The 20,147-nt window shown below is 40.5% G+C and overlaps 1 non-coding gene across 1 annotated transcript; it reads right to left on the bottom strand.

Annotated features, from left to right (window-relative positions):
- Positions 1-9,850: 9,850 nt before the first annotated feature.
- LOC129685749 (U2 spliceosomal RNA) lies at positions 9,851-10,036 on the bottom strand. Its single transcript, XR_008721532.1, has one exon. It is a non-coding gene; the product is annotated as a U2 spliceosomal RNA (small nuclear RNA).
- Positions 10,037-20,147: the final 10,111 nt, after the last annotated feature.

Below are 20,147 nucleotides of genomic sequence, written 5' to 3'. Positions count from 1 at the left end.
GCATGGTTTCGCCATCAAGCTCTGGTGGTCAACCAAGAACAGTGGCAATAGCCTGTATTATTTTAGGGGTCTCCAGGATACCTCTGACCAACAACTCTGGGGGAGGTATCCCACAGCTGGTATTTACTTATTTTTTGATTTAGGCCCTCTAAGTTTATTCAAAGGAATCTATGCTCAAGGCCATAGGTGAATAACATCTTCATGCACACACAGTGATACAGAGTGATAGTAACCTAGAACAGAAAGCTGGCTCACATAAAAGATAGAGGAAGGGCTGAAGGGATGGCTCAGTGGTTAAGGGTATTGACTGCTCTTCCAAAGGTCCTGAGTTCAATTCCCAGCAACCACATGGTGGCTCACAACCATCTGTAATTGAATCTGATTCCCTCTTTTGGTGTGCATGGAAACAAAGTGTTCATATACAATAAATAAATAATTCTTTTAAAAAAAAAGAAAGAATGGAGAATAATTAAATTAAATGTATAGTCTCTTTTTCATGAATGGGTAATGCTTCAGAACCTCTTGATTAATGTTTAAAGATTATAAAATCTAAACATGCAAAATATCAGAAGATATTTAGTGAATAGAAAATCCCACTGAAGAAACAACATAATCACTTAGCTGACTGTTGACCACCACAGACACCAAGACTGAAGTGAATAAGCTACAACATCTGCATGCTGTTGGATACAATGACATAAGCAATTGAAATCAAAAGGATCTGAGCATAATTTCTCATGTGTAATAACAGAATTGACCATCAACATCCTTGCCATAGCTATTTGAAAATCAAAGTGAAATTTTCATATCCGTATCCCCGGAGATACCAGCTTTAATTAAGCAAAGCCTATTGTTCTATTTTTATACTCTGGAAAATATATATAAAAACTTAGGTGTTTGTTCTTGATGAAAGTTAAAAGATTGTAATCCAGGCATGATGGAAAATGCCATTAATTGCAGTACTCATGAGCCTGAGGTAGGATTGGTGTGAGATGAGGCACACCAACTTGGACAACATAGTGTTGGTTTTTAAAATTTGATAATCTAAAGCTTTGGAGATAAACATACGATGACAAAATCGAGGATATGTTTTTCTCTCCACTAACTTGCCCTGTAGCTAACACCGTTTCTCCAACACGGACAATCTAATGTACAATCTAAAATTAATATGAGACACCCTTTGGACAGTTTTTATAGTGTGTGTGTATGTTTATATGTGTTTGTGTTATGATTCAAGGAAGAGACTTAATGATCAAGTTGTTCTATTCAGTATCCAATACATGTGTTCTCAAAGGCAGAGGCAGAGGGAGGCAGGCTTTCTTAGCTCCTCTGCATGAGGCTGCAGTTTTACTGGTAAGGAGCAGAGGAACCTCTGATCAGTCACAGAACCTTAGCCTCAGCCTCACTGGGTTTATTCCTGAAGTGTTTCAAGCAAAGCCAAGGATCAGAGTTCAGACAGCAGGGCAGAGAATCACCTCCTGGTCATCTTGTAGAGTGGAGCTTTTCTGCTTGGCTTCCAGATGTAGCTGAGATGAAGTGCCCTGCTTAGGATTGGGAGATGCCTCGTTATTAATGTGCCTTGACTGGGTTGTCAGTTGACGGTGGCAGCAGGAGACAGAATCCATCGCTGAGGGGAAAGAACTGTTTCTCCGGTTATTCTTTCTCAATGAAGCCCGTTTTCCAATTCTGTGTTTTGTTTTCATTGAGCAAAATCAATTTTGATTTTTTGTAAAACTAGGAGAAGATCAACGTTCCGATGTCTTCCACTTTCACACATTGCTCGCTTCCCTCTACTTTCCTCCTGTGTCTCACTGGTGTCCACGCAGCTCCTTCCCTGCTTTCACTATTCCTTTTTGCTTACCTCTCTTTCCTCATTCTATTTGTTCATTTTCACTTTCTGCTACCTCTCATACCCCACCCTTCCCACTTTCTCTTCTCGAACCTATCTAACATCCACTCTTGTAAGTCTTTCTCACCCATCACTGTGGAACACCACTCAGGGCATCGCCTCTACAAAGAAACAGCACAGCTCCTAGGGTAGCAGATGGACACAACAGAGCACATCATCATCCAAAAGCAGGGCTCTGCTCCTGCCAATTCCCCACTTCCTTCTCTGTTGGCAAATGCATTTCTTTTATTTTCTTTTCTGTGTGGGCAGATAACATTTCAGATAACACTCCAGAGATTAATTACCACGAATTAGCCCAATTCAGTTTTTACTGCTGTGTTTTTTATTATTTTAGAGTTAAATATTGGCTTAGTTACAAATCTATATACTCTCACCAGAATTCTGTATGTGACTTACCAGCAAGATAGGTATACAGATAATTAGGAAGTCATGGGTACTTAAGAAAATTGTAATTTTATCTCTCTGCCCAAGGAAATTAATGGTCAATGATTTGTTGATTTCCAACTGATAAGTGTCTTGACTTATCAGTTTGGAGAACAGTTTTAATCTTTGTGTGTTTAGTGCCTAATACGGCTTCTCATCTCAGTCAAAGAGATTCTCAATAACTGCTCTTGAGTCAATCAGTTTCCATTCAAAGTATCTTTCAGTGTGTGTGTGGGGTCTGTAAATTTCTAAACAAGGATGGTCATATGTCTACATATTTCTATAACTACCACAGAGTATCACACATACATGTAAAAGATCAGCATAGCTAAATTATTTCATGACATTTGTAAGCCACTTGGAAGGTTTTGTTGCTTGTTCTGTTCCTATTGCTATTCATCTTAAAAACTCTACGGAAAAGGGAAGTTTATGAATATACTGATAGAAAACCCAAGTATAAGGATATAAATCCTCCCAAAATTTCAGTTGAGCATCAAAAAAGTGTGAAAGAAGTAGGGGAAGGTCAACGATTAGACCACATAACACAAATCTATCTTTTCTAAGTGATATGAGCAGAAAAAAAAAAAGAAATACCAGGATGGCTTCCAGAGGCTTCTATGTTCATAGTTCACCTAGCCAATGAGGGGGCTCTGTGTTCTTAACAGGAAAGCCCACTGAGGCACTAATTGGCCCACTGCTAACTTCTGGAGTCACCAACAACCCAGAAGCACACAAGGAAAGGTTCTTTTAAGTTGATATTTCAAAAAAAGTCCTAGGAATCATTAAAAAAAATAATAATTCTTTTTTGCTACAGTTTACAGACATAAAAAAAAGTCAAAATTATATACAGCAGGGTTTGTGGTGATGATGTCAGATCTCTAAAAGCCTAACCCAAGCATGATCCAGTCACAAAGCTTGCAATTTGTTTGATTCCTTTCTAAAGTATTTACTAAAATGTTTGTGCATATAGTCATACATGGAGAAAAGCGAATAGGTGAGGTATCCGTAAAGAGGGCATTTATAGCCACCAAAAGCGTTCATCTGGCCCTCTGAATAATACACATGATCATTATAGCACAATCAAGAGAATTAAACACAGACAGTATGAAATGGTGGATTCCAAAACCAACCTTGCCCATAATTATACCCAAGATCATTCCTGACCTGTGGTGCTGTTCGCCTCACCTTGCCATTATAGTCTTAAACTCAGAGGCTAGTCACCAGGACCTAATCCTAGCTTTCTACTGAAACACAAGGGGCAGGAGCAAGGGAGCAGATAAACGGACACAAAGAACCATGGGCCTTGGTATCAGGCCAACCTTGCTGTGAATACTGACTTTCTTACTAGCTGCGTCACGGGGCCAAGTTTCTTGAAGTCTTTAGTCTTGAAATAGGGTGAAGAATAGCAGTTTTTCAGATTTTTGAGAAGATTAAGGGAATAAAACACACAAAGACCTAGAAAATTGGCAAAGCTTGGCTTAGCACCGTGAGGGTTGTTCAATATGACGCTAATCACAGCTAAGCCACTTCGTTAAGATAGCATTCATTTATCAGTCCAGTATTCACTGAGCACTACTGTGGTTTGGATAGGAAATGTCACCCATAGGCTCATGCACGGGAATGCACAGTCCCTACTTGGTGCTGCTGTTTCAAATGGTTAGAGAACTGCTAGAAGTGGGTCACTGTGGGGGTGAGGAGGAAGCCTTGAGGTATCACAGCTTAGGCCCACTTCCTAGCCATTCTTTGCTTCCTGTGTGAAGACGCAACGTGACCAGCTAGCTCAAGCTCCTGCTGCTGTGCTTCCCCTGCCACCTCGGACTGTATGCTTTCAAACTGTCAGCCAAGACTCAGCCCTTGGTCCCATAAATTGCCTCTTGTCAATAGTAACTACTGTGATATTAGCCCTCTGTCAGATAAAGGGTTGGTGAAGATTCTTTCCCAATCTGCAGGCTGTCTATTTGTTTTGATGACAGTGTCTTTTGCTTTACAGAAGCTTTTCAGTTTCATGAGGTCCCATTTATTGATTGTTGCTCTTAGAGCCTGTGCTGTTGGTGTTCTGTTCAGGAAGTTGTCTCCTGTGCCAATGAGTTCTAGGCTGTTTCCCACTTTTTTTTCCAGCTGATTTAGAGTATCTGGTTTTATGTTGAGGTCCTTGATCCACTTGGACTTTAGTTTTGTGCAGGGTGATAAATATGGATCTATTTTCATTTTTCTGCATGTAGACATCCAGTTGGTCCAGCACCATTTGTTGAAGATGCTGTCTTTTTTCCATTGAATGGATTTGGCTTCTTTGTCAAATATTGAATATTCATAGGTGTGTGGGTTTATTTCTGGGTCTTCTATGCGATTCCATTGATCCTCCTTTCTGTTTCTATGCCAATACCATGCAGTTTTTATTACTGTTGCCCTGTAGTACAGCTTGAGATCGGGAATGGAGATACCTCCAGATGATCTGTTGTTGTACAGGATCGTTTTGGAGATTCTGGGTTTTTTGTTTCTCCATATGAAGCTGAGAATCTTTTTTTCAAGGTCTGTAAAGAATTGAGTTGGTATTTTGATGGGAATTGCATTGAATCTATAGATTGCTTTTGGCAGGATGGCCATTTTCACAATGTTAATCCAGAAAAGCAACAAACCAAGTAATCCACTTAAAAAATGGGGAACAGAGCTAAACAGAGAATTCTTGAAAGAGGAACATCGAATGGCAGAGAAACACTTAAAGAAATGCTCAACCTCATTAGCCATTAGGGAAATGCAAATCAAAACGACCCTGAGATTTCACCTTACACCCATCAGAATGGCCAAGATGAAAAACTCAAGTGATAGCACATGCTGGAGAGGTTGTGGAGAAAAGGGAACCCTCCTCCATTGCTGGTGGGAATGTAAACTGGTTCAACCACTCTGGAAGTCAATCTGGCGCTTTCTCAGACAACTAGGAGTAGTGCTACCTCAAGACCCAGCTATACCACTCCTAGGTATATACCCAAAATTTGCTCAAGTACACAACAAGGACATTTGTTCAACCATGTTCGTAGCAGCTTTATTTGTAATAGCCAGAACTTAGAAACAACCCAGATGTCCATCAACGGAGGAATGGATACAGAAATTGTGGTATTTTTACACAATGGAATACTACTCAGCAATCAAAAAGGAGGAAATCATGAAATTTGCAGGCAAGTGGTGGGATCTAGAAAAGATCATTCTGAGTGAAGTATCCCAGAAGGAGAAAGACAAACTTGGTATATACTCGCTTATATAGGCCTACAAGACATGATAAACATAATGAAATCTACACACCTAAAGAAGATAATCAAGAAAGTGGACACAGGCGAAGGTGATTAATCCTCATTTAGAAAGACAAATAGGATGTGCATTGAACTTATGACAGGAGTCTACCACAAAAGGCATCTGAAAGACTCTACCTAGCAGTGTTTCAAAGCAGACACTAAGACTCATAACCAAACCCTCGGCAGAGTGCAGGGAATCATATGAAAGAAGGGAAGTTAGTATGATATGAAAAGGATAGGAGCTCTACAAGGACCAAATATATCTGGGCACAGGGTGTTTTCTGAGACTGACACTCAACCAAGGACCATCTATGGATATAACCTAGAACTTGTGCTCGGATGTGGCCCGTGGTAGCTCAGTAACCAAGTAGTTTTCCAAAGTAAGGGGAACACGGACTATTTCTAACAGGATCTCAAGGGCAGGCTGTTTGACACCCCCCCCCCAGGGGAGGAGCAGTCTGTTAGGCCACAGAGGAGGACTTTGCAGCCAGCCCTGAAGATACCTGATAAAACAGGGTCAGATGAAAGGGGAGGAGGTCCTCCCCTATCAGGGGACTTGGAAAGGGGCAGGGAGGAGACCAGGGAGGGAGTGTGGGGTTGGGGAGGGAATGAGGGAGCGGGATACAGCTGGGACACAGAGTTAACAAAATGTAACTAAAAAGAAAAATAAAAAAAAAATACAAAAAAAAAAAATAGTAACTACTGTGGGCATATACCACAAGCCCCGTAGAGCTTCAGGGCTGAAATGGGCTTCAGAATGTTTGTTCCTAAGGTGGGTGCAGAGGGAGAAAAGAAATAAGAATTAAGAAAAAAATGTATGATTTTGTTTGACTAAAAAATTTTGCATTTATTAAGAAAAGCGTTAAGCACATACTTAAGCGTGAGGGTTAAGGTAGAGCTGGAGGCGGTGTGCCAGAGAAGAACTGTAGTGCAGATCCGAGTTCGAGGGCAGGCGTTGGCTTCTCACTAGGAAGTGACTTGGGAATCTGTACCAGACTTAGTCAAATACAGCTGTTTGTATCAGATAAATGATGAAAAATCGGTCTGTAAAGGGAGGGAATAAGCAATAGGCTTTCCATTCTAAGCTTGGGCTCCTCATTGTCAACCTGTCCACAGCCATTTACATCCAGCAAAGGGCTGGATTAGCATGTAAATGGCTCACACCTCAACAACACACAAAGAGGCCAGAAAGGGAGAGAAGCAAACAATGGCCACTGCCTCTCCCTTGTGCAGAAGTATTTTTCAGTTTTAGTTTCGCCCTTCCTCATCTCCACTATACGATTTCTTTAAAGAAAAATGTCTAGTTGAAATTTTAAAAAGTATGCATCTACCCCAACAACAGCAGAAATCCAACTTTTTAAAGGTTTCTTTGCGGTGTGTGTGTGTTTGTGTGTGTGTGTGTGTGTGTGTGTGTGTGGTCTGTGTGTGTTCATTAATGTGTGTGTGTGTGTGCATGGGCTTCTGGAGGCTAAAGGGACAGATCAGGTGCCTTCCCCTTTTATGTTCCACTTTACTTCTTGGAGACAGCGTCTCTTACTGAGCTGGACGTCACCCTTTCACCTACACTGGCTGACTAGCCAGCTCCTGTCTGTCTCTGCCCCCAAGTGCTGGGGTCACAGGCCTGTGCAGCATGCTTCGTTGTTTACATAGGTACTGGGACCAAACAAAGGTTCTCCTGCTTACCCAGCGAGCTATCTCCAGAGTCCAGAGTTTCCCTTTTAAAAGTTCTGATCCAATGCTACAAGAAACTATAAACCATATCAGCCAGCGCAACATGACTGTGAACTAACACACGGTGTTCATAATCCTCTTAGCCAGCAGCTGAGATGAAAGCCTGCTTTGGACAGATTAGGCTTCATTTCTTCCATATAGAACCTGAAGCTGTACTCTCCCAATGTGGTAGGCAAAATACTAACTTCCAAAGGTGTCCGTACCCCAATCCTCAGAACCTGGGAATAAGCTGCATTTTTTTTTTTCAGGCATGATTTTGAGAATAGGGAGATGATCCTCAGCCATACAGTTGGTCTCTAAGATTACTTGGATCCTTAAAAATGGAAAAGCCTTCTCAACGCTGATCATGAAAAGAAAAAGGAGTTGTTGGGTAGAGGCAAGGAGGTGCTACATCACTAAATTTGCAGACTGGGGAAGTAGGCTGGGAGCCAAAGGATGTATCAGGCTCCTGAAGCTGTGAAAGGCAAAACAAAACAAACAAACAAAGAACCAACAACAAAAAAGATGCTCCTTGTAACACTTTAGAAGGGATGCAGTTATGGCAACACCTTGATTTTATGCTATCAGCTCATAAATTTGATAGCATGAAGTAAATAAGCTTGTCAACATTGGTTGGAGAAGAAATAGAAAACTCAGGCACTAACAGAGGATGAGGAAGTAAGGACATTAGGCAAGGAGGGAGAAGAGTCAGTGGAGAGAAGTGGGAAGATGACCTTCAATGTCCTCGACTGGTCCACAGCCTGAGCTCCGTGATGCTGTCAGTAGGCAACAGCAGAAGTTGGTGTTGCAGCACGAAGAAGCATGCATGCATGGTTGCTCACTTTTTTAAAAGAAGGAAAACAAAAACTGAGTTTTCCTTTCTGGGCATTTCTTCTCTAACTCTGTCCTTATCACCTTGGTGTTTAGCATCATTCTGTAGCGTCTCATGCATGGGATATCATGCTTCGTTCTTCATTGTTTTTTCCACATTAGGGTGTCAGCTCCTCCATTCTACATTAGACTGGGAGGTCCAAGAACAATGGGCAAATGAATACCCACGAATCCCTGCATCCCTGGTCTCACTACTGTCAAATGAATAAGTCCTTTTCCCATTTGTCTGCTCAGCCTGTCATCTACTAGAGCTTCTATGTCTCTCCTAACCAAGTGCCTGCAGGTCACATAGCTGTGCTTTGAAGCAGGAAATGTATTGTCTAGTCTTTTGTAGTCAAGGAACTGATTTTTTTTTTTTTTGCAGTGGCTAAATGATTTATTAAACCTCATTTCGCTTTGTTCATTGAGCTAATCTTACTTTTCAAATATGTGTAGCAGGGAGACAACTTTGAATAAGATTGTGGAACAAGCTTGAGAGTCAAAACATTGAAATAGTCACCATAGAAGAATAAGAAAAATATTTGGTTTTATTCAACAAATCTGCTTGATATACAAAGTCCTGAAAATTATAAGGAAATTGATACTAAGGGGAGCCAAAGTCCAGGAGATTGGACCAGCCAAAGGTCGTTTATAAAAAGAAAGGGTGGATATGGACTAAACATTGGAATTAATGATTTTAAGTTTAAAAGCTTGGGGGTTTGGATTGTTTCCCCTTTGTTTTCCTTAAGTACCTTCTTTCCCCAGCAGGCTCATCTGAAAGTGGGTGGAATCTTGACAAATCCTGTTGTGTTTCATGCGTCTCAAAATCTCTCCTCCTCTCCTCCCAAGTCATATCTTCACACTGATGAAATCAGACAAAAAGATTTATGAGCCTCAGTTCTCAGTGCCAGCTGGTCAAGGGTGAATATAACGGCTTCCTCGTTGTTCATCTGCTTCCTCCTTCAGTCTACCTAGATCATGATGTCTGCCCATCCTCACATGACTCAGGAAGTTCCTGATAGACCATTAAAACATACCTGTGACAGTCAGATGTATACATAAGAACTGTGCTCATTGACTTTTCCTTCTCCATCCTTTTTTCCATTTCTTTGTCTTCTGATTGGTATCTCCTGTTTGCCTCCAGACTGTGGATCTGATATCAACCTTAATTTAGCTATTGGCCCGTGTCTCTTCTAATACCCAGAGGCAGGCCAGGACTTCCGGAACTGCTCCTCCCCTTGCTTCCTAGACAGGACTTGACATTCATTTCTGGCTTCCCAGCCGAGGACCTGCCTGTTCCAAGTTTCAGTCTCATTTACTCAGCATGTGACAGGCTGCATATGATAATGACATCTCTGCTTTCTATCTCTTTTAAACCTTCTGTGGAAATGAAGGGTGAAGTATTCATCACTGAAAGTCCTTTTCCTCTCTTTTTAAAAGGTTTTCTCCTTTAAGACAAAATATAAAATAGCAATGGCCCAAGGCTGGTTAGATAGTGAAGAAAATTGTTTAATGGGGATAGGATCTAGGAACTAGGGGGTAGATGCTCACAACTTCACATTACTGACCTTTGAACCTAACCATTGTTAAGTTGGTTGTAGGAAGTTATATTATGCATCCTTTGTTAACCTAGTTCTTTTTCAGTCCACTGAGGGTGTGGACCATTTCAGGAGAAATCACACTTCCAGACTGATGAATGGAATGTACACACTCCATTCCATCTTTCTGTTCCAAAGTCCAGTGTTAAGTTTTTGTCCTTGGACAGAGGTCACATCACGAACTTAACTGATAAGAACAGATAATCCACTTGATCTTAGCCAAAAGGCCAAGAAGTCTAGTCTGCATTTATTTTTCCAGAAGGTAACTTAAGACATTGTTTTCACCTCTTCTGGTATTAAGTTGGTCACTAAGCTTACAGGTACTTCTTAACTTTACCTCTTTTAGAAATGTATGCTGCCAGCTGGGTGTGGCAGAGCATCCCTTTAATCCCTGCACTTGGCAGAGACAGGTGGGTCTCTGAGTTTGAGGTCAGCCTGGTCTATGAGGCGAGTTCCAGGATAGCCAGGGTTACCCAGGAAAACCCTGTCTCAAAAATAACCAAATTAAAGAAAAAAAAAAAAAAAAAAGAAAGAAAGAAAAAAATACTGCTATTTCACCTGTCTTTGGTTTGCTGGAACGGTGATTTCTTACCCTACAAGTCTTACCCAGCCCTGTGGAGGTTCACATGCCCTGAGGAATTGTTGAACATCAACTAAACACAGCTAAACATTGGCAGGTATCCAAAGATGAATCATACGCAAGCCATTTCTATATTGAGGTTCATACTTGTAAACAATAACAACAGAACGGCCATTTACTAAGCTCCTTGCTAGGAACTTTACTGTTATATACATATTATTTATTTCATTGATTTCACAACTGGATAATGCAAGTCATTTTTCTCTAGTCTTTGGCATTGATATACAGCAATTTGGAAAGCAAGCTTGGGATTAGGCTCCATTAAAAATGGGATTGGTGTCTGCTGAGGCCTCTGTGCCAAGCAGAGTGCTGAGGAATGCTGCGCATGACAGCCTGTCTACATTTTAAAGATAAGAAAATTGAGGATCAGCCAGGTTTAAAGAATTTACAGAGAAAACTCAGCTAAGACACAGAGACAGTATTTGAAACCGAGGACTGGTGGACTCAAGGTTGCATGAATCTTTCTGCCACCCGACAGCTGGCCTGCAATGCTGTAGAGAGACCTAGCTCTGGCTGGAACTGGGAAGCTGTTTAAAAAAATGTAAGAAAGTGGGACAATGTAACAAAGCTTCCCGGAACATGCTTTTGTGTGTGACTGGCAAGTGTAGAGTTAGCTGGAACTTCTCAAGCAAGAAGCAGAGAAACATGGATGAACTTTGAAGACCTGCAACCCAGGAAATAAGCAAGGATATGCAATGCCACATGTTGCATAGCTTCATTGACATGAGTTGCTCAACACAGGAAAATCTGCAGAGACAGAAAATAGAATAGAGGTTACCAAGGGCTATCTAAAGTTCTGGAAATGGATAATGGTAACCGCCACAATAATGTTGTGTGTGACCCAATGCTACTGAACCGTACAATTAAAAATGTGGGAACCGGTGAATTTTATGTTAGGAAACTTCTACCATGACTGGAAAAAAAAAAACTTGAAAAATCATTCAAACTATTTCTCAAAAGCTGAAGAGTCTCACCACATACTAATAAATGCAGAAACATTTAACAAGGAAGCCACCAGCCCCAGGTGGTTCCTGAGCCCTCAAAACGCGTTCGTGTTAATCAAAATGTTCTATGCATGCAAAATATACGTATGGTTTTGAAAGTTTACTCGTATATAAAATATATCATTAATGGTGTTTTATATTGGTAACATTCTAAAATGATAGCATTTGGGATATGCTAAGCTTTAATAACACATTGTTAATTTTTTTAATAAAGAAAAAGACATAGAAAGGGATGGGAAGAAGTTGAGGTTTAGGGTGTGTGTGTGTGTGTGTGTGTGTGTGTGTGTTGGGGGACGGACAGAGATCAGACTAGACCAGATCAGAAAGTCTGATGAAGCCCCAAAATATTCAAGCCCCTGATGTTGGTCCTCAAGATCCACTGGGCAGACAACCAACAAATAAACAAATTAACAACAGCAACAAGGCCAAAAGCTGTACTTTGGTGTACTCACCTAGAAAAAGTCTATAAAATGAGCTGGAGGGAGGTAAGGAGAGTAAGCAAAATGAGTTAAGCTTTCTTCCCTAAGTCCGTAGGTCTAGCTTTTTTTTTAGGTCAACATCGCCCTTGACATTGGAAATGTCCTTCTTGACAAAATCTAGGACTCAATGGTGTACTTGTCTGGCACACCTTGTTTTTTAAACCATTTAAATATGATATTATTGTACCTTTCCCCTCTAATAGTCTGTAGGTTTAGAACACAATTTTGAGCTTGTTTTCCAGAAAGGAATCCAATTTGGCTTTTCTTATTTCTCTTCAGATATTATATGATTTTATTTTTTATTGCAACTCTTTAGAATGGTTCACAGATGTTGCTGCTAAAATAGATCCTTCTGGAACTATTTGGTTTGAGAAAAATCTCTGTTGCCATGGACTAAACTAATAGGAGACTTCGTGTTTAAAATTCAAAGCTGCATTCACACTCAGAGACTGATATTATTTCCTTAAATCGATGTGACACAGTCATGGAGAGTTACGTTCTGTGAATATTTAAGGCCATCTCTCCTTAAATCAACCAGGCTAATATTTTCATAAACAAAGAAATTAATAACCCATTTTGGTTAACTGCGTGGGGAAAGCATGGTTACTAGAAGAATATGATTTAAATTTTACACGCAAGTATGCTAAACTTTAGCAAAACATATTGTTTAGAAATAATTCAACAAACTATTATTAGATTTAAGCTTCTTCTAAACATCAGCTGAGCTCTATACAAACGGCTCATGTGTGTAGGCACATCTAACACGTGCCAATGTTTTCCCTCTCCAGCATTGCTGCTCTGATAAGCTTTGCACTGTCACCAAGCTTGTCTTCACTGTGCCACATATGATGCCTGGGACATCAGCACAGCTGCACCTCCAATTACGACCCATCTCTGAAGACTTAATCCATAGTGTTCTATTCTTAATTCTGCTCCCAGGCACTTGACATTCTAGATGCCCAAACCAAATTTTCCATTATATCCACAGCACCATTGCTGTGGGATCTAGTTTCCAAAGTAGGATGTGTTCACCAGCACCTTTCAGTGTATGTTTCAGGGACACTGAGCCCCACAATATCTGAGGTTATAAAAGGGATTCATGATCTGGGGAATTTCATCTACTGTATCATGTTTTGTTGGATGTTTGCGGTAGGAGAAAGCTCATAAGTGTAGTGCAGTGGAGAGCATTACTGACTACTGATTCTTTTGTTTAACCTCATGTTTTATTGATGTTACCCCCATCTTGCATAACATCATTGAACATGTTGAAAAACTGATGTTTGCAAAAGACGCTTCTACAATGGTGACTGTAGATGAATTTTCAGTCTTTTTATGTTCTAACTGTTCCATAAGATTTATCACCTTCATGTGTAGTTGTAGGCAAGAGAATAACTTGAGGCAGACATACAGAATTCATCCCCTCTCTTCACTTATAAATTGTGAGGTCACAGCAAGCACCATTGTGCCTCCTCAGTTTCCTGAGTTTTTGTAAGATGGTTGTTTTTCTTTGAAGGATTGCCAGGATTAAATGAAGTACTGAATCCAAAGCACTTCACATAATAATACCCAGGACAAACTGTCTTTGCAATGGATGTTCACAATTATTGCTATTCCAAAATATTTGCTGTTTCCTCAGGCCCTTGACACTTTCACGGATCTTATCATTTCCATTCTTTTATCCACAACAGTAATCAGCAATTCGTACTCAGTAGCTTAGTTATTTATAAATTTACTCAGTGTTGCACATTATCCAATTAGCTAAATAAGTACTTCATTTACTCTGTTCACATACTCTCCGCTCTGCAATTCATTCACCACACTGCCATTTAATTATTTTTAAACACAAATCTAATGATGCCGTTCCCATGCTCCAGAACAGTTAATGATCTTCCATTATCTATGTAACAGAAGGAAGTAACCAACTACTCATCATGGCAGGCGCACCCAAGTCCACACTCCGATGATGCAGTTTCATAATCCAGCCACCCTGAAATGCTCTTCCAATATAAAACACAATGAGTTTTAAAGCCCTGGATTTGGTTGATATATATATATATGTATATGTATATATGTATATATTTGACATTATTGTTTTGGCATTTGCTTTGCCTTAGCTTGTTTCTTTTACTTGTTTAATAAGTAATTGCTCACTTTTTCAGGTCCATCTTATGTTTTACCTGCTTCATGAGACATGTTCTCAGTTTCATACAGCTAATGGTTTTCTCTTGATCTTAGTTTTAAAAATATATGTTGTATACGCTTAGTATTATGCTATATTTTAGGTAATACTCATAGAGAGACTATTGTCTGTATTGAATAGTGAGCTCCATGAAAGATGATGCTTTACTGGTTCTTTTATGCTGTGCAAACCAAACACAAAATTTTACATACAGTAGGAACCCATATAAGTATTTATTAATTATATTTGCCAATATAGAAGGCTTCTTACAACTCTTAACACCTTAAGCAACCATGACAACCTTAAAAGCCAATTGGTTGCTAATTTTCTCCTTGTCAAAGATCCTGCTCATTACAAAAGAATTCACAATAGGATTCCTTTAAAAGAGAACAGATTGTATATCTAAATAAAAACATAATCACATGGAGAGCTTGCAAAACACGCCTACAACACACACCTGTATGCGTGGATTTTCCCAGGAGTCTGCCCTGTACATCTATGCTCCCATAGTTATTATGCCTTTAGCTGAACTCTCTTAAGCTAAATGTGCAGGCCAATTAGTCTCTGCCCCTGTAAGAACATGGTATCTTCACTTTTCCGATGGAGTTTTCCTGGTTGGCTCTCAGTGGGGTGATTTTATCTGGAGTCTTACTCCCTAATCTAAGTTCACTTGTAGGTCAAGTGTCGCAGTTTGTTTCTGATTCAATGACCTCATCTTCTTCAAGGGAGCTCCCTTTCCTTCAAAGAGCTGCTGCTGGAAAATCACACACAGGGACATACCCACTGTAAGGGCAAATTTTCCAGCTCTAAAGGGCAGCATCCCTGTTGTGCATTGTTCTCAACACCTTCTTTCCTGGCTGGCGATCAGTCTTAGAGATCCAGGCTAGTAGGAGGAATAACTCCTCCGTAAGCCTTCTACTTTCTACATCTAATTAAACAGTTTTCGGGAAACCTAAGTGTTTATGCTTAAGGCAGGATTCCTTTTCTCTTCTTCTTTTCTTAAGCTTTGTGAGTCCCTCAAGACTAGTCCAAAACGTCAGAGAGGTCTCTGTGGCGTGATAATTTCAGCACAGCACTAAACAACATCATATTTGCTCATCCTAATTTTACTGACCCATAGTTCTGCTCAACCTGATTGATGCTCAGAATCTCTTAGCTGGTCCTCCTTCCCATGAGTTGGATAGCTTGATTCCATTTCATCAGTTAATAATAAACTATTATCTATCCCTGCTACACCTTTGCCAAGAGCTTTCTCCAGAAATTACTTTATAGTTATTATCTAATCTTTATAAAACCATGAAGGAAGTGTTCCCATCTAACAGATGGTAAATAATTAAGGAACAGACAGTTACAGAGAGCCTGCTCAAGGTGACAGGGCAGTTCATCGATGGAATAATACCAAGTGTTCATTTTCCATGGGTCAATCAGCAAACCTCACAGCATTGTCTGAGTTGATGGGCAAGTACATTTGCTCCACTTTTCTTGCAAACAATTCAGTGGCTCAATAAAACCAAGGTGTGCATTTGTATGTGATAGAGTTCTTTTGATCCTGGTTGATCCTGGTTTGGTATCCTTGAAAAGCCTGCCTTTTTGTTGTTAAGGTGTTATGCTTAGGTAATTTGTGAGCTGGTCTCTCAATTTGATGAAGCCTAAATGTAGTATCTTAAGACATGGCTTCTCTCACTTATTTTACAGGCATCGTTGTGAGGGAAGAACAGTCTCTCCAGTCAGTCTTAGATTAGAAGGTTTCTGCCTAGCTGCCCACTAGAATTACAGAGGAAATTCCCTTGCAAAACTTTCACCAGTCTTTGGGCAAAGCACAGTATAATGTGCGGGGTATAAGAATACACAAACAAGACAGGCTCAAGAGCAGAATTTACAAAACCCTGAAGTTTCTGTGTGTGCCCCTTTTCACCCTTTCCCCTCTTTTTGCTCTCCCCACTCCCCAGCGCAGGTTCCCCTTCCCCCTGCTGCTCCCAGTAAACCTGCATTTATATAATAATAATAATAATAATAATAATAATAATAATAATAATAATAATAAAATTTCTGTGTGCTCTAGGAATAAGCATGGCATGAATAAGAACGAAGGCACAGACATTGTATTGAACTATCCCTTTGTTATGGTTTGGGTATAAAGTGTTTCCCAAAAGCCCATCATTTGAACATTTGGTCCTCAATACAGCAGTAATCAGCGATGATGGACATGCCCATGGCTCTTGGGCTGTGGAGAAAACTTCAGGAGGTAGAACCTGGTTGGAGGAAGTATGTTGGTGCAGGCATAAGTTTGAAGTGTAATTTTGTCCCTGATCCCTTTGGCTCTCTCTTCCCATGCTCCATAGCCACCATGCTCCACAAGCTCGCTTGCTGTGCTTTGCCTCATCACAGGCCTGGAAACAGCAGGGCCACGTGACCATGAGCTGAAACTTCTGAAATAATGAGCCCAATTACATCTTTCCTTATTTAAAGCTGTTATCTAAGTATTTTGTTATGCGAGAAAACTGTTGCCAAAGCCACGGTGTAAAGAGTTGGCAGGCATGGATTTGGAGTCACAATGATGCCTGTAAAGTAAGTGAGAGAAGCCATGTGCTAAGATACTACAGTTAGGCTTCATCAAATTGAGAGACCAGCTCACAAATTACCTAAGCATAATACCTTGACAGCAAAAATGTAGGCTTTTCAAGGATACCAAACCAGGATCAGCAGATAACAGGTCAGCTTTCAAGATGTATCTTCAACCGTTAAGGACCCAATCAGACCCAGTCTCCCCTTTGCTGCTACTAAGTCACTTGAACCTCACATGGCCGTTCCCTGAAACTACCCTTCAGGCTAATAAAAGGAGAGTTTATCCAAATGGTACTGAGAATCCGTCTAAAGAGATTTTTACACCATTTGATAAGAAAATGCTGATTTGATCTAGAACACCACATCACTGTCTAGCCTTAGAAGAATCTAGGATGAAGATCAAATTAGTCTAAGTAAAAAAAAAAAAAAAAAAGAACACAGTTTTCTAAGCCCTGGAGTTTAGTTTGTAGTTTGAGTACACTACCAGTGAGCATAAGGATATGTATTATTATTAGTGTTATTCTTATTTTCTAGAGAAGCAAACCAAATCATCAAAGTGAGGGTTTTTTTTTTTCCACACCACAGCAGAGACTAACCTCTTTTCAAGCTAAAGGGAGTGTTCTTTTTCTGTACTCTGACCTCCTGTCCCCACGGCCTGTGTTTATTATCTTGATTGTGGGTTAGAGCTGAGATCTAAGCTCAAAGCCTGGTTCTGAGATCTAAGTGTAACTATAGTCTGGGACAGCAGTGAGGGGAAAGCAAATGGCATTTCCAAAGGGCTTTTGAGAACACACACACACACACACACACACACACTCACTCACTCACACACACTCACACGCTCCTCTACAGTAAATACATTCCTACGTATTTACACACATGGGCAAACATCACAGAGTACCTGTGTGTGCACAACATATTTTGCATACCTGTTCTGTGGAACTATGGACACCTGATGACTTTTGTTGGATGTGGTGTACTTCTTGTTCTTGTACCTTAGGGAAGAATGTTGAGGTGAACTATGACTTGTTTGTCAAATACTCTAGTCAAGTAAGGCCACCACTTCTCGGTGGAAGTGAAGGACTCTTGCCTTGCCCTTGCTGAGGCACGTTAAGGAAATTAAAGGCTCAGGACAAGCTTAAAAAAAAAATAGCATCTAGGGAATCATAATGTCAAGTACTGTTAGAACTCTCCTATCTTGTCATATCTTGTCTATCAGCTTCCCCATGTAGCTTAGTAAAACTGTGGGCATGTTTATTAAGAATTACACGGCAGGAGCGAGCTCCACAGAATAAAGGCACCCTGGATGTGTGGTACTGTGATACTCCAAGAGGGTTCCAGCCATCCTTGGCTATGTGAAGAAGTGAGAAGTGGTCCAGCCTTACAGAAGGTGCGGCTGCAAAGAAGAGCTATTATCTGTGGTGGCACACTCCACACAGCAGAGGGAACGAACCTTTGAGGAGGAGCAGAGAAAATGGTACCCAAGGCCTGGGGAGCTGTCTCTGCTGGTAAAAGCCCTTGCTGTGCAAGTGTGAGAGCCGGAGGTTGAGTCCCCCACACCTACACGGAGAGCTAGGGGTGGCTGACTTACCTGCCAGCGATTTGGGAGTCAGATGTGCTACACCTGGAATCTTCCTCTGCCTTTTGGGCGCCTGTGTCTGAGTGCCCCTCTCACCACTTACGCACTCACACATGAATTTTTTTTTTTTAAGTGGTTCCTAGGAGGACTTTTTTCTCCACACAGCTCTTATGGAAGTTAGTCCATTTTCTACTTGTTGTTAGTATGGAGGAAAAGAAAGTTTGTAGAACATTAGCGGAGTCTCTAGGGGAAGACAGGCGGCTCAGTGGGTAAAGGGACTTGCCACACAAGGCTGATGACCTGAGTTCATCCATGAAACCCATGTTAAGGTAGAAAGGAGAGAACTGAATCCTGAGAGGTGTCCTATGACCCCCACAGGTGCATGTGGCGAATGTACCTCCGACCCCCACCATACACATACAAGGCTAATAATAATAATAAACACATAAAATATGCTTCTTTAGTTGGTGGATTTGGAAACTCGGAATTAGAGTTTTTGTCAAATTAGAGGTTTTGTCAATAGATTGCCCACAGCCTCTCAGTCTGGAGAAAGAGTGCTACCGAAATGCTAGGCAGGAGTGGGTGGTGAGAAAACCACTGCCGTTGTGAACTAATGCTATGCTCAACAGAGCGTCTGTGGGTCTCCTGCCTCTCCATTTGAAGCGTAAACCAAAAAACTGTGGAGTTTGAAGGGATTATTTCAAACAAATTGCTAGAACCCGTGAAAAAAAATTTTAAGCAATAATCTTAAAACAAAGTAAAAGACAGCATGTACCCCGATAAAAAGTTGTCATGGAAACTTTTTTTTTTTTAAAGGACAGCATGCAGGAGCAGAATGCTTTGCTAATCTAAGGGCCACACACGATTTCTAAACTCTAGTAGCTCTGAAATTCACATGCTAAATAGACACCTTGTGTCTGTGGGCTCTGCTCTTAAGCATAGTGACAACTCTTCAGTTACACCAAAGTTTCCTTCTCAAATGTATGCCTTGTATTGTACTGTATTATCCTTTGCTGAACGTGCACTCCGTGTTTTTGGCCATGCTCCATTCTTTTCAGATTCATAATTTTTCTTTTGCCTTAATTGAAAAAAAAAAAAAAAAACCCTTTTTGTACAATACATTCTGAACACACTTTTCCCTCTCCCAACTCTTCCCAGATGCTCTCCATTTCCCCACCCATCCAGCTTCGCTCTCTGTCTCCCAAACAAGAAACCAAACATGATGCTAATTTCAATTACAACAGTCTAAGATGGAAATACTTCTTGGTTCATAGTTAGCAGACCTCTCTCAATATTCTTTTTGTATTTAACGTCCTTTGACCCATCAGATTACTTTTAGAAAGATAAGAAGGACAAGAACAAGAGAAAATTTCTTTTGGCAGCCCTATAACTACACAGTAAGTGAAGAATCGAAAACAAATCTGAAATGTTTTGTTATTATTTATGGTAAAAAGCACTTTAGTTAAATAAATCGCCATCCACATTTTATGAGAAATAGACACTAGAAATAACAGCTTTTTTGAGCAGTCATGCTTGGATTTGTTAAGTAGTTGGCTTCTATGGTTCTCCCATCTCTTATTTTTTAGAGCTAATTGCCAAAGACAAACATTTTCTAGAAAAAAAAAATTTTAAGAGAAAGGCAAACAGAATAAACCTTGGAAGATGGAGAAAACAGGCAACAGGACAGGAGTATACCCCAGTGGGCCTCTGAAAAATTCTACCCAGCAGGATGTTAAAGCAGATGCTGAGACTCATAGCCAAACTTTAGGCAGAGTACAGGAATCTTCTGAAAGAAGGGAGTGATAGAAAGACCTGGAGGGAATAGGAACTTCACAAGGAGAACAACAGAACAAAAAAATCTGGGCCCAGGGGTCTCTTCGGAGACTGATACTCCAATCAAGGAC

This window comes from Psammomys obesus, unplaced genomic scaffold, assembly GCF_907164565.1.
Source record: "Psammomys obesus unplaced genomic scaffold, mPsaObe1.curated_primary_1811, whole genome shotgun sequence".
In the NCBI taxonomy this organism is placed as follows: Eukaryota; Metazoa; Chordata; class Mammalia; order Rodentia; family Muridae; genus Psammomys; species Psammomys obesus.
This window is presented reverse-complemented; position numbering and strand designations above follow the sequence as displayed.